Below are 6586 nucleotides of genomic sequence, written 5' to 3' on the forward strand. Positions count from 1 at the left end.
CCTTCCCAACATTCCTCACCTCGTCTAATTGCAGACCCGTTTCTTTGACCAAAAAATGACACTCATTGAACCACTTATGAAGGGAGGGTTGAGCCACTTGAGGGCTGAGCCACTGGAATAGAAGGTTGAGCCATGGCACGACTCTTCCTCGACACGTTGGCACAACTCTTCCCACAGTCGCCATTTACACTAAACCTCAAAACCTACGAAAGTGACCGCATCAAACATGTTGACATTTGCTGAAAGAAACAAGTGATATACAGACTATCTGCTACTCCAACTGATTTGCACTTACCCTTTACCGTAGGTTTGAGAGAAAACCACATATTTGACAAGTGGACATTCACTTTTGGTGACCGAAAATGGTTTTTCTTTGACTATTTTGTCATGCTTCGTCCAACGTCGCTGCCTCATACACTGGTATAAAGTTAGTCACCTGCATGAACAACAAATGGCAGCAGCTGACTACTGTCAGTCACTATGAAGTTGTGAGGTGGCCTGGATCAACTCTCCCAGTGGCTCAACTCTCTCATACTTCCCCTACTGCCTTGTATATGACTTATATTTAACCGTTAATGATTATGCTATAGCATTACTTTAGATTATACTGCCTTGACCCCTTATAATCTAGTTATGTTTTGTTCTATTCTTCACAACAGTGCAATTCTTTTTTTTTTATTGAGAATAAGAATGAATTATGCGAACGAACAACCATACGGTAAAGAACTTTTTCATTTCTCACAAAGCCATTGCACAAGGTCAGGGTTCATTACCACGCTCAGCTAGCTTTCAGGGGCATGAATAGACATAATGTGCTGTGCATAACATCTATGTAGTGAGACGGAGTCCTAATAAAGGAGACTTGAGAATGACTTTTAAACGTGTATAGGCATTTGAGCATATTGTTCATACAGGGTTGACCTATACACTTTCAGAATTTATCGTGATTTGGAAGAGGAACAAGAATGCTTTCAAAAGACAGTAAATACAAATCACGACGAACGAGAATGGTGTGATGTATTGGTGCTCAAGGAAGCAGAACAAAAGACGAAAGCATGCATAAATAATCAGCTCCGGGACCGCAATATTAAAAGTCCATGCACAAATACACACATGGCACTATTGATTGATGCACTACGCACTGTACTTAGATGGTTTGAAATCAGATAAAAACCTCTGGAATATATTTTAAGGGCATAAATATGCCCAAATCGTCAAATCGGCCCCATCGCAGTACGCGTGCACCCATGCATTAGCAAGGAAGTTAAGTTTGGTAATAGGGCATGGAGCTACACTTGTACGTAACTCCATGGTTAGGGTTAGGGTTCAGTTTAGGTTAGGGTTGTATTTGAATTATTCGAGGGACATTAGGAAGTCCTTCCGAGAATAAAATGTTGAAGAACAAAGGAAAAAAGGGAGAAAGAGAGGAGGAAATATGTTATGACGTGGAAATCAGCATCGCTGCATTCATTCATTTATTCATGCATTTCATTTCTTTTTTCCATTCTCATTTTCTCTTTCAAAAAACCATTACGCAAAGTAAATCAAAATTTCAATTCTCAGCATATATACCTCACTAAGTATAACAATCAATGGTAATCAACAAACTAATAAAGATATGCACACATACTTGGTTTACAAAGTTATGTTTGAAGGGAAAAATAAGAATTGAGAGGTCCAATAAAAAGCATTGCTTGTAGATTGTGGATCACTCTAAAATATCTTCAAAATACTTATTATAATTACAAGTACATAATACATAATACAGAAAATAAGACAAAATGAAACAGTAACAACAGAGACACAGCAACATGACATGACTAAACTGACGGGGATACGATTGAAAGGAATAGAGCAAAAAAACAAAATTAAAGGAAGAAAGGAAAGAAAGGAAGAGAGAGAGAGGGAGAGTTCACGTTCACCAGTATTACATGTATACCGGATGTCCGACAAAAAATTTACAACGGAACCCTCCACAATTTTTATATCTTTAAAAGTTGTGAATCTAAATACAAATTCAGGGTATGAAACTATAACTCATTGCTCCAGTGGTCAAAGAGAAATGAAGAATTTTGTGGAGGATGTTAAGAATCTCTTCCCTTTAAGTTTTTCAGGATTTCTTCAATCCAGATCAATTCGGTTGCCGAACCAATCATTCTACTGATCACGTGCTAATGCAGTTATTTGATTGAGTATCGAGTGCCTTGGCAGATCGCAAACATGTAATTGGTATATTTTTGGATCTGAGCAAGGCATTCGATACTCTTGACCACAAAATATTATTATATAAGCTACGACATTGCTGGGTTCGGGGTACTGCACTTACATGGTTTGAAAACTATTTGTTATGTAGAAAACAATTTGTTTCCTTTGATTCAGTATTCTCCAATACATTACCTGTAACATGTGGAGTTCCCCAGGGTTCAATCTTAGGGCCGTTATTGTTTTTAATCTACATCAATGATATTTCAAACGCATCATCTATGTTACAGTATATATTATTTGCCGATGATACAAATGTGTTTTACTCGCATACTGACCTAAACCACCTAGTTGCTACTTTGGACAATGAATTACCGAAATTATATACATGGTTTAAAAGTAATATACTGGCACTTAATTTTAGCAAAACTAATTTCATTCATTTTAAATGTAAAAAGGCTGATCTACCAGAATATGAATTGTATATTGATGGTATATCTCTTGAAAGGAAAATATTTAATAAATTTCTCGGTGTGTATAAATGAAAACCTAAAATGGGATGATCATGTAAAACACATTTTTTTTTTTGCCTGTATACCGAAAAGTTGGCCTGTTAACTAAGCTTCAGTATTTTTTACCAACTCGTGTATTGTTTACCCAGTATAATGCATTAATCTTACCATATATATCGTATTGCAACAGTATTTGGGCAACCCACAAATGTAACACTGACCGTACTTCTCCTACAGAAAAAAAGCAATTCGAGTGTGCAGTCGAGCACGCTCTCGAGATCACACCGACCCATTGTTTTTCCAGCTTAAATTCCTTATTAAAGATAAGTGACATAAATTTTCTCCAAAAAGCTGTATTTATGTTTTGTCTCAAGTCAAACCTCTTGCCTCCAATATTTAACAGAATATTTCGGTCAAATTCAGAGATTCACTCTCATCCAACCAGACAGTCCACAAATTTACATTTATTTGACCCCTAAACCGCACTCGCGCATCATTCTATCAGACACTCCGGCCCTGACACTTGGAATTCCCTTCCCACCGAAATTAAAAACATGACCACTGTGTATTCATTTTAGAAGGCTATAAAACTTCACCTCCTTAAGCAGTATTCCCCAGGATAACATTCTGATTTCTTTAGTGTATTATAATGAAATGTATATGAATATGTTCGTGATACATGATGCATGTATGTGTGCATACATATCGATTTATTTATCTGTCCATATTATGAATATGAGTATGTAAATGTATGTATAGGATAGGTACATCATGTATATTATATGAACATGTATATGTACGTATACGATGTGCCTTTCCATTCCTGCGTACATGAAATAAGCCCGATATATTTTATTCCATGTCAGATAACAATATGTATAGGATACTTTGTATTCACACATTATTATTTTCATAGTGCATATTCGGTCATTACTCCGGCAAAGGCAACTGAACGTGTTAACTTTAATATCATTATCATATTGTATTTATTACCATTACTATAGGTTTTCCCGGTCAATTTCATAGTTTTGTCATTCAAGTTCCTATTCCGAGCATTCGATTTCACGCATTCCATGCTCGCAGCACTGAATCAGCAATCAAATTCAAAATCCGGTCATTCGAATTCACTATCCGAGCATTCAAATTCACTCTCGGAGCATTCAAATTCACTATCGGAGCATTCAAATTCACTATCGGAACATTCAAATTCGCTATCGGAGCATTCAAATTTAAGAGAGGAGCGCGCATTTCATCAAAGAGCATTCAAATTCATGTCAAGCTGGCGACGGAATCTCGTCAGTCATTCAAATTCGTGAATACGCAACCATGTTCCAAATAACTGCATTTAATTTAAAAGAAGTCCTGAATTTAGTTAGTTTGGGGCCGTGTATGCATGTGTTTCTCACTTGGCTTTGAATATATTGGGATTTATGATGATTTATTTTGCAGTAGAGGTCCACCTGTTAATTGACAATTTTGAACTCGCGCTTAGCAAATAGGAATATACAGGCACATTTCCCTGGGATTGGACATAAAATGGAGGTCCCACGTGTAAAAGAGTTACAACTCATGCACGTAAAAGATCCCACTTCATTTATCCATCGCAAAGAGGAAAACAATGTCATCTAACTGGACCCCATATGGAAGACCAGCTTTTGCAGCTGAATATGGGTTATCCAACCATCTTCTTTGATAGAAAATTAAACAAACAAACAAAAATTAGGCACTGTATAGGCCTAAAGACGAGCATAATACGGAGGGTTGGTTGACACTTTCGAGGAAAATAAAAATTTCGACTATATTGAAACTCATATACATGAGCATTTTATACGTGTTGTCTGTTGTGTATTGCTGTCTTGTTGATTTAATTTTGCGGGACTATGTTAGATCATTGTGTGTCAGTTTGTCTTAAATTGATGAATTGTCATTATATGGTTGGTGTTGGGGCGTTGTCAGCATGCAGTATCATCAAGAAATATGATTACTAGTCGTTGTGTTGTTTGGATGCACTGCTGATTGGACATTGCAATTTGAAATTCACTGAGATGAAAGACAAAGAATACATGAACAGAAAACAATGTAGAACATGTAAAAAATCCTAATTACACTATATGCAAGCATTTATTGGTTGTGTTGGCCCTTTTTCCTTTCTTAAAAGTCTCCTCCATTTTCCTCGTTAAATTGATAGCACTAGGAACTTGATTGCCTAAAAATGAATTTGAACGCTCCAAACAAGGTCATTGGAACTATCACGTGACTATCGTATGAATTTGAATGCACGAGTAGGAAAGTCGGTGCTCGCATTTTGAAATTGAATGCCCAATCGTGAATTTGATTTCACGAAAATGAAATAGAACGCTCATAAATGAAATTGATCGCTCGGATTCTGAATTTGAATGCCCCAATATTTTCGCGTGCGTGCGCTGCGTGAATTTGAATGCACATTAATGAATTTGAGTGACAAAAGTATGACATTGACCGGGAAAACCTATTATTATTGTAAAGTAGTTGGAATAGTATACATATACAATCTGTAACTTTCCCTTTCCCCCCTACCCTTCCCTATTTCTCTCTTTCTCTATTCCCTATTCTATCCAGAGTAGGTAAGCATAATATAGTCTCCATACCGTCAAGCCTCGGCTTATTTTGGAGACCCTTCTGTTTAAGTTCCATAAGCTGTTTGTATTTGTCTTGTATAATTGTACTAAAAACTATGTGTCGATATACTGTTTTTGTACCCGTGAACGCCACACGGTGGGGCTGAATTCACGAGTATAAAAAGGCAAGTCACCGTAGTATCAGTATGGACACGCAGTGATGGGGCCTATTTCACGAGTATGACCCTAATAGTATGGAAGGACAAAAATCAGTACAGATACCTGTTCAGGCCCGCCTCTAGCTGGGACCGGGGACAGATGTAGCCGAGCTCGTATTGGAGTGATGTGAACTCGACGCAGGCTATCAGAGCTGAGTTGTTCTCTCATCACCAAAATGAACACGACTCCAATAACAGAGGAGGCGATGCAAAATAGCTTCATTTTATTGCCCATGTTTGCGAGACGGATAAGAAAAGAACGCACTCTGATAGTTTGGCTGTTGTCAACGTCATCGAATATATGCCATATGCTGCCAAAACCTTAGTATCCCTAGTAATAGCTCAACCAGCGTGATCAGTAAAATACCCAAGATACGAAAACGCTAAGATGTCGAGAGATCGACAGTATTCATATTCGACGTGTTTGGTTGATTGCCCACTTCCGGGTGTCAGAGTTTTGCAATGTCGTAGGCGCGTCGCAAGCCGTTGAAATATTATTGTTCATAGTAAGATGATATCGTGATGGGAACAATATTACATTTTAGGTTACTTGAAATCGAGAATACAGTAGGCCTACCTTGCATACATAATTTCACTAAACAAAAAAGTCCGCATATTTTGCTATATGTTAAGCATTTCTTTTTTTTAATAAATCTAGAGTTGTTTTCCAATATCAAGAGTAAATTTCAGATACCAAGATGTTCAGTGAATGTTGAGTGTAGAAGTCGCACAAGAATTAATTCGTTTATTGCTATGTTTGAATTAAGCCGACCTGTTTCGGGATACTTCTTGAAGACACTATTATTTGATTATCATAACACTCTCATTATAAGTACTGTATACACACGCCTTTTCAAAATAGTCATGACTGTTGACATACAGATGGCTAAGACGTTTTCGTTGTTTTTTTTCGAACTCAAAGTCTTGCAAATACATACACAAACATAAAGCTTTGAAAACGTTACTCTAGACGTTAGAAGGAAAGATAGCCTTAAAACATTTATACTGGTAATAATCTGTCTTGGAAGGTTCATGTTGATTATTTATGTAAGTTGTT

This window comes from Diadema antillarum, unplaced genomic scaffold, assembly GCF_040938485.1.
Source record: "Diadema antillarum isolate AM-2024a unplaced genomic scaffold, OU_Dant_1.0 scf00000103, whole genome shotgun sequence".
NCBI classification, from domain to species: domain Eukaryota; kingdom Metazoa; phylum Echinodermata; class Echinoidea; order Diadematoida; family Diadematidae; genus Diadema; species Diadema antillarum.